The sequence below is a fragment of the Bos indicus x Bos taurus genome, unplaced genomic scaffold, assembly GCF_003369695.1.
Source record: "Bos indicus x Bos taurus breed Angus x Brahman F1 hybrid unplaced genomic scaffold, Bos_hybrid_MaternalHap_v2.0 tig00002091_arrow_arrow_obj, whole genome shotgun sequence".
NCBI classification, from domain to species: Eukaryota; Metazoa; Chordata; class Mammalia; order Artiodactyla; family Bovidae; genus Bos; species Bos indicus x Bos taurus.
The window spans coordinates 31,883-41,499 of record NW_020867491.1 but is presented as its reverse complement, the minus strand read 5'-3'; the positions used below and the strand labels follow the sequence as shown (position 1 = coordinate 41,499).

The following is a 9,617-nucleotide window of genomic DNA, read 5'->3' as shown; positions in this document are numbered from 1 at the left end:
TGGCCAGAGCACTTAGATAAGGAAAAACTTAAAGGCATCTAAGTTAGAAAAGAAGTAAAACTGTATCTATTTGCAGATGACAATCGTATATATAGAAAACCCTAAAAACTCAACCAAAAAACTGGAACTAATAAACAAATTTAGTAAAATTGAAAGGTACAAAAATCAATATACAAAATATCAGTTGCATTTCCAAATATTAACAATGAACTCTTAGAAAAATAAATTAAGAAAACAATCCCATTTACAATAAAATTAAAAAGAATAAAACACTTGGGAATAAATTAACCAAGGAGGTAAAAGATCAGTATATTAAGACCCATGAGACACTTGAGCCATGAACTGACACTCTGGCTAAGTGGCCAGAACCCACAGCTCCTCTCCTGGGGCAGAGCACACATTCAGCGCAGGGCATCCCTGACTCATCAGGGACATGAGGATCCAGAATTGGGGGCTCTCTGGTGGACAAAGTATTTTGAAACCCTGGAGAAGAAGAAAAATTCTCAAAAGCAGATGAAGTAATCTTTTGTCAGTGACCACAATGGAACAAGCATGCTGGAAATCATTGAGGGCTTGGGTTTGCCTACACTCCTTATCCTGTGCAGAGGGCTCGGGATCATTTTCTCACAGCACTTATCTTTTTCCTCACACACTTGGAGACCTTGATTCTTCATTGACTTTGCTTTCTTGATAGTTCCCCTGGTAACAATTTTGACCACTTTCTCTACATTTGTTCTCCTTGAGCATCTTGTAATTATCTTTGGGGCCGGGCTGTTCTATAAAATATACTGCAAGAAAATTTGATATGTCAGAATGCTTGTCTGGAAAATTCTTGAAAAATTCTTGAAAGTCAGTCTGGACTCAGAATACATTCCAGGCATCTCTTGTTTTCATGTAATTGACAGTGCATTTACTGCTGTTGCCATTTTGGCTATAGACTTCCCATGTTTTCCTAGAAGACTTCCCAAAATTGGTGTCTATGGAATAGGAGCAATGGATTTTCAAATAGGAAGATTTCTTTTGAGGACTGCAATGATTTCTCCAAAGATTAGAAGAAAATATACAAAGGGTCCAGATTTTATTTTACGAAGTCACTGTACTATGGCCATTAGTCTTCCTAGGAATGGGATGATTAATTATTATAAGATCTGTAGGATCTCAGTAACATTTAACTGAGTATGGAGTTCAATGGAACATTTCCTTTACCTTAATAGTTGTGAAATTTATAGCATCACAGCTCTTGATTATTTTTCCCCTAAATAAACTCTTGATTGTGGCCATCAACATTACTGTACTATACCAACTAGTCTTGATTTTACCCCATTGAAGAGATTAATTTTGTATGGCACAGGGGTTGGTTTACTAAATGCCAACAGAGAAAAAAATAATCTCTACATTGTGGTATATCACAGTACTCATGGCTAGTGTTCACACTATGTCAAATGAACTTAAAAAAACAAATCACTTATCAAAGACTGGAAAAAAGTAACATATAATCTGCTGACATCTATTGGCCTCTTCATATCCCTTTACATAGTTCAGGCAAATGTAGAAGTAGCACCTTAAAGAATGGACACTTTAGCCTTTTATATTTGAGTAATTGCTTCTTACCTAATCCTCCTTAGTAGTTTAATACTGGGTGGTATAATTTTGAGTTTTGCCAAATTTCTAATTAAGGGTACAGTATTACCATGTTCTTGGAAATTTATTCCATCACATGCTGCAAATAAAAAGCATTCAGAATATCCACTTTTTGAAGCTGAAAGAAAACCAACTCTTGGTTTAATCACAGCAATGAACAGAAACAAATTAATTTTTTCTTGCTGTCAAATGTAACAATGACAAAATCAACCTGTTAGTATATACATTACACAGATGTCCTATGTGGGCTTTATTTGTGCTCAAGCTCCGTATGTTATCAACTGCTTAATTATATATAATTAAGCAGTTGATAACATACATAATATATATATGATAACATACATAATATATATATACATATATATATGAAAGACTAGAGATCTCTTCAAGAAAATTAGAGATACCAAGGGAGCATTTCATGCAAAGATGGGCTCGATAAAGGACAGAAGTGGTATGGACCTAACAGAAGCAGAAGATATTAAGAAGAGGTGGCAGGAATACACAGAAGAACTGTACAAAAAAGATCTTCATGACCCAGATAATCACGATGGTATGATCACTCACCTAGAGCCAGACATTCTGGAATGTGAAGTCAAGTGGGCCTTAGAAAGCATCACTATGAACAAAGTTAGTGGAGGTGATGGAATTCCAGTTGAGCTACTTCAAACCCTGGAAGATGATGCTGTGATAGTGCTGCACTCAATATGCCAGGAAATTTGGAAAACCCAGCAGTGGCCACAGGACTGGAAAAGGTCAGTTTTCATTCCAATTCCAAAGAAACGCAATGCCAAAGAATGCTCAAACTACCGCACAATTGCACTCATCTCACATGCTACTAAAGTAATGCTCAAAATTCTCCAAGCCAGGCTTCAGCAATATGTGAACTGTGAACTTCCAGATGTTCAAGCTGGTTTTAGAAAAGGCAGAGGAACCGGAGATCAAATTGCCAACATCCGCTGGATCATGGAAAAAGCAAGAGAGTTCCAGAAAAACATCTATTTCTGCTTTATTGACTATGCCAAAGCCTTTGACTGTGTGGATCACAAGAAACTGCGGAAAATTCTGAAAGAAATGGGAATACCAGACCACCTGACCTGCCTCTTGAGAAACCTATATGTAGGTCAAGAAGCAACAGTTCGAACTGGACATGGAACAACAGACTGGCTCCAAATAGGAAAAGGAGTACATCATGGCTGTATATTGTCACCCTGCTTATTTAACTTCTATGCAGAGTACATCATGAGAAACGCTGGACTGGAAGAAGCACAAGCTGGAATCAAGATTGCCAGGAGAAATCTCAATAACCTCAGATGTGCAGATGACACCACCCTTATGGCAGAAAGTGAAGAGGAACTAAGAAGCCTCTTGATGAAAGTGAAAGTGGAGAGTGAAAAAGTTGGCTTAAAGCTCAACATTCAGAAAACGAAGATCATGGCATTTGGTCCCATCACTTCATGGCAAATAGATGGGCAAACAGTGGAAACAGTGTCAGACTTTATTTTTTTGGGCTCCAAAATCACTGCGGATGGTGACTGCAGCCATGAAATTAAAAGACGCTTACTCCTTGGAAGGAAAGTTATGACCAACCTAGATAGCATATCGAAAAGCAGAGACATTACTTTGCCACCAAAGTTCCATCTAGTTAAGGCTATGGTTTTTCCAGTGGTCATGTATTGATGGGAGAATCAGACTGTGAAGAAAGCTTAGCACTGAAGAATTGATGCTTTTGAACTGTGGTGTTGGAGAAGACTCTTGAGAGTCCCTTGGACTGCAAGGAGATCCAACCAGTCCATCCTAAAGGAGATCAGCCCTGGGTGTTCTTTGGAGGGAATGATGCTAAAGCTGAAGGTCCAGTACTTTGGCCACCTCATGCAAAGAGCTGACTCATTGGAAAAGACTCTGATGCTGGGAGGGATTGGGGGCATAAGGAGAAGGGAATGACAGAGGATGAGATGGCTGGATGGCGTCACCGACTCGATGGACATGAGTTTGAGTGAACTCTGGGAGTTGGTGATGGACAGGGAGGCCTGGCGTGCTGCGATTCATGGGGTAGCAAAGAGTCGGATATGACTGAGCGACTGAACTGAACTGAGCTGAATTATATATGTATTGCACTTGCAACACAAGACTATAGAATCTTGGTGATGAATAGGAGTCAGATATATTTTGAGCAATATAATTTTAATGAGGAAGAGAAAACATAAAATGTGAAGAAAATAGGACTTTTTGGCAACCCAACGTTAACTATAATTTATTATAAAATTCTTTCATTACTACTCTAAAAGTAATGATACTTAATATTTTAAAATCTATCTCAACACTATGTAAAACAAACCAATACAGAAGAAACCAAGCCTTGTGACTTGTTAGAATATATATATTCCAATATATTTTAAAGAATATTTTACAGAAACTGTTGTGTTTATAGTTGTGATGCTAGAAGATTAAAGGAATGGAAAGGAGGATTTTTACTTTCCATCTTATATTACCTATTATGAGTCTGTATTTTTATTGTATGAATCACTTTTATAATATTTACATTAAAAAATCTCAATTGTGGAATTGTGAAAAAAATTATGACATTGATGAAAGGAATTTAAGACAGAAATAAATAGGATGATAATCCATATTCATAGATTGGAAGAATTATTAATGTTAAAATATCCATGCTACCCAAAATAGTCAATAGATCCTGTGAAATCCCTATCAAAATTTCATTGGAATTTTCATAGGAATACAACAAACAATCCTGAAATTTATGTAAAGCCACAAAACACTTTGAGTAGTCAAAGCAAACTTGAGAAAGAACAAAGCTGGAGTCATCACACTTCCTGACTTCAAACTACATTACAAAGATTTAGTAATCAAAACAGTGTGGCATTGGCCTAAAAATAGACACATAGATCAGTGGAATAGAATAGAAATCCCAGTAGTAATCTCGTGCATATATGGTTAATTAATTTTTGATGAAGGCACCAAGAATATACGATGGGGAAAGGATAGTCTCTTCAATAAATGGTGCTGGGATATCTACATGCAAAAGAATGAAACTAGGTTTCTATATTACACTGCACATAAAAATCAACTCAAAATTGATTAAAAATTTGGATGTAAGACCTAAAACTATTAAAACCACAGAATAAAACAGGGATAAGCACCTTAACATTGGTATTGGCAATAATTTCTTTTAATATATTGCTGGTAAAAATATCACTAACTTCAGATATGTGGATGATATCACTCTAATGGCAGAAAGCGAGGAGGAAATAAAGAGCTTCTTGATGAGGGTGAAAGAAGAGAGTGAAAAAACAGGCTAAAAACTCAACATTCAAAAAACTAAGATCACAGAATCTGGTGCCATCACTTCATGTCAGATAGATTAGGGAAAAAGTGGAAGCAGTGACAGATTTTATTTTCTTGGGCTGCCAATCAATGAGGACAGTGACTATAGCCATGAATTTAAAAGACTCTCGCTCCTTGAAAGGAATGCTATGGCAAATCTAGACAGTGTATTAAAAAGCAGAGACATCACTTTGCCAACAAAGGCCCATATTGTCAAAGCTATGGTTTTTCCAGTAGTCATGTATACATGTGAGAGTTGGACCTTTAAAGAAGCCTGAGCACTGAAGAATTGATGTCTTTGAATTGTGGTGCTTGAGAAGACTCTTGAGAGTCCCTTGGACAGCAGGGAGATCAAACCAGTCAATTCTAAAGGAAATTCATCTGGTATATTCACTGGAAGGACTAATGCTGAAGCTAAAGCTCCAATACTTTGGCCACCTAATGTGAAGAGCTAACTCACTGAAAAAGATTCTGATGCTGGGAAAGATTGAAAACAAAAGGAGAAGAGGGCAGCAGAGGATGAGATAGCATCACCAACTCAATGGACATGATCTGAGCAAACTCTGAGAGATAGTGAAGGACAGGGAAACCTGGTATGCTGCAGCTCACGGGGTTGCAAAGAGTTGGACACAACTTAGTCACTGAATAACAGCAATGGTGCCAAAAGCAAAGGCAACAAAAGCAAAAATAAACAACTGGGACTACATCAACTAAAAAGCTGCTAAGTAGCAAATGAAACCATCAACTAAATGAACATACAGCCTATGGAATTGGAGAAAACGTTTGCAAAGGATATATTTAATAAGAAGTTATTATCCAAAATATACAAAGAACTCATACAACTCATAAGCAAAAATAACAACCAATAAAAAATAGGCAAAGAACCTGAATATACATTTTTCCAAAGAAAACAGGTATTTTAAAAGTTCCTCAACCTGACATCATCAAGAAAATGAAAATCTAAATTTTGTTTGACCACAGGGCCTGCAGTAACCTTAAACCCATGAAAGCACATGTCCTGATTTGCAGCCCATGGAGTCATATATAAATTCCTAATATGACTTCTCCAGCAATGCCTGGGATCAACAGTTCTGTTTGCTTGCTTCCCAGTGCCTTCCCCTTTGTTGTTGTTCAGTCACTCAGTCATGTCCGACTCTTTGCCACCCGGTGGACTACAGCACGCCAGGCTTCCCTGTCCTTCACTATCTCCTGGAGTTTGCTCAAACTCATGTCCATTGAGTCGGTGATGCCATTCAACCATCTCATCCTCTGTCACCCGCTTCTCCTAGTGCCTTCAATCTTTCCCAGCATCAGGGTCTTTTTCAGTGAGTCAGCTCTTTGCATCAGGTGACCAAAATATTTGAGATTCAACTTCAGCATCAGTCCTTCCAATGAATATTCAAGGTTGATTTCCTTTAAGATTGACTGGTTTGATCTCCTTGCAATCCAAGGGACTCTCAAGTCTTCTCCAACATCACAGTTAGAAAGTATCAATTCTTCAGCATTCAGCCTTTTTTATCATCCAGCTTTCACATCCGTACATGACTACTGGAAAAACCTTCCTCTAGTTTTCCCCTTAATATGACCCTAGAGGGGCTTTCCAGACTCCCACTCTTTTGGTTCTAATTGCCCAGTTAGCCTTAACCTGGGAACCCCAAAGCATGCCACCCAAAGACCCTAATAAAGGCATGTACCCCACATCTGTCTCTCTGTCTGCACTCTACCTTGACCTCCTGATGTGGTCCCTCTGCTGCTGATGCTGCTGCTAAGTCACTTCAGTCCTGTCCAACTCTGTGCGAACCCATAGATGGCAGTCCACTAGGCTCCTCTGTCCCTGGGATTCTCCAGGCAAGAATACTGGCTTCTACTGCTGAGTCACTTCAGTCGTGTCCAACTCTGTGCGACCCCATAGACGGCAACCCACCAGGCTCCACTGTCCCTGGGATTCTTCAGGCAAGAACACTCGAGTGGGCTGCCATTTCCTTCTCCAATGCATGAAAGTGAAAAGTGAAAGGGAAGTCACTCAGTCGTGTCCAACTCTTCGCCACTCCATGGACTGCAGCCTACCAGGCTCCTCCACCCATGGGATTTTCCAGGCAAGAGTACTGGAGTGGGTTGCCATTGCCTTCTTCGTGGTCCCTCTAGGCTTGCCAAATACCTCCAGGACCTGTGAGTAGTAGACTTCTATTTCATTTTCTCTCCTGGTCTATTGTTGAACATCAGCTCACCTCATGCTCCACTTAACAAGGGCAAACTTTTAAAAAAAATCATAACAAAATACATATAATGGAACATATTCAGCCTTTAAAAAGAAGAAAATCCTTCCATTTGTGACAGCATAGGTAAGCACAGAGAGCATTATGCTAAATCAGCCAGACAAAAACAAGACAAATACTGAATGGTATTACTCATATGTGGAATATTTTTCTTTTAAAGTCAAGTTCATAGCAAAAGTTATTAGCAACAGAGTATAAAACGGCGGTTACCAGTAACTACGGGATGGAGGAATGAGAAGTTGGTAAAAGGATACAACCTTTGAATTATAAGATAAATAAAGTCTAAGGACTAAGGCAGTGTATGGTGACTTGAGTTGAGAATACTGTATTGCATAATTGAAATTCGCTAAGATAGTAGAACTTAGCTCTCTTACATAAAAAGATCAAAATGTGAGGTGATGTACCTGTTAATCAAATCAGTTGTGGGAAGACTTTCACAATATGTATGTACATCAAATCATCATGTTTTACACTTTAAATATATTATAATTTTGTCAAGCAAAGCTCAATGAACCTGAGAAAATTATTTGGGTCTGTATAAAATTCTACATCTAAAAATTAGGAAGTACATGAGCTCCTCAAGCATATAAGAATCAAATATATAAATGGCTATGTTCTAAGACATAAAGTCCCAATACTTTCCAATAAACAGGTAGCTTATAAACTCTGTTCACATTCTCTGACCATAGCATCACTAACCTAAAGTTAATAACAAAAAAGTAAGTGCTTAAATTTCCATATACTTGGTTTACAAACCTACTTCTGGGGAATTTATTAGTCAAAAGAGAAAATATGCTGAAAAAAAAAAAAGCTTAAGACCAAAGAACAACAAAAATATTACACATCAAAACCTGTGAGATGTACAGTTTTACTGTCTGGGTTCTGAAGGTAAATTCTATGTAAATTAGATTAATATTTTTATTTTGTTGCTCAAATCTTTTATCCCTATGCTGACTTTTTCAGCTACTGTACTTACTAATAATTGTGAGAGTTGTATTAAATCTGTAGACTTTACAATGTTTGTATTGGAACAAGGAAACACTGAAATTTTGTGAGCTAGGTGACCTGTTTAAGACATCGCCAATTGCCTGGGCATGCTTTGGTTGTGGTAACAGGAATATGCAGGTTTGCAGGTCCTGGACAGGAGGATGAGTGGGGGTCAGCCATGAGAAACCAGCTTGAGTGAAGTTTCCTGAAAAAAAAGAGGGACTATGTGTAACGGTCTGAATTTTGGATGGCAATGGCCTTCTTATTGTCAGCACGGAAAAGCAAAGATCTGAATTCCCAAGTCAGAGCCTGGATCCCAAAGGCATAAAACAAGACAGTACGGATTAGATGCAATAGCAATGACCTGCTACCTTGGAGAGTAATCTGGGTACCAAATATCTTTACATGTGCCATTATGAGCTGAATGTCATCACAAACAAAAATTTGGCTGATATGAAAGTGTGTGTGTTGCCTTGTTCCCATGTAATGAATGCATAGGCTTGTCATCCAGGCCAATATAAAAGAAGCTATTTCCATATCTGATAAATACCATGATAGTGATAAGACAACAGCCGTCAGGCTCATATTTAATATGGCTAGGTTCACATTCAGGAAATTCACACTGAAGAACAACAAGAGTGTTACCAACTTTTCAATTAACAGCAGATGGAGCCAGAAATTTCTGTGAGCCACATCTCATTAAATCTCCAGGAAACTGGGATTACTCTCTACTAAGAAACTCCTAATCCCTTTCTTCTTGAATTTACATATAACTTTTTAACAGTCAGTACAGATACCCCATGCCCAAGGCAAGAGAAACCCAAGTAAGACAGGTGGTGTTGCAAGAGGGCATCAGAGGGCAGACACACTGAAACCATACTCACAGAAAACTAGTCAATCTAATCACACTAGGACCACAGCCTTGTCTAACTCAATGAAACTAAGCCATGCCTGTGGGGCAACCCAATACGGACTGGTCATGGTGGAGAGACCTGACAGAATGTGGTTCATTGGAGAAGGGAATAACAAACCACTTCAGTATTCTTGCCTTGAAAACCCCATGAACAGTATGAAAAGGCGAAATGATAGGATACTGAAAGAGTAACTCCCTAGGTCAGTAGGTGCCCAATATGCACCTGGAGATCAGTGGAGAAATAACTCCAGAAACAATGAAGGGATGGACTCAAAGCAAAAAGAATACCCAGCTGTGGATGTGACTGGTGATAGAAGCAAGGTCCGATGCTGTAAAGAGCAATATTGCATAGGAACCTGGAATGTCAGGTCCATGAATCAAGGCAAACTGGAGGTGATCAAACAAGAGATGGCAAGAGTGAATGTCGACATTCTAGGAATCAGCGAACTGAAATGGAC

General features: G+C 38.5%; 1 pseudogene; it reads left to right on the top strand.

Annotated features, from left to right (window-relative positions):
- The first annotated feature begins 321 nt into the window (after positions 1 to 321).
- Positions 322 to 8,934, top strand: LOC113888811 (annotated as a pseudogene).
- The last annotated feature ends 683 nt before the right edge of the window (positions 8,935 to 9,617 follow it).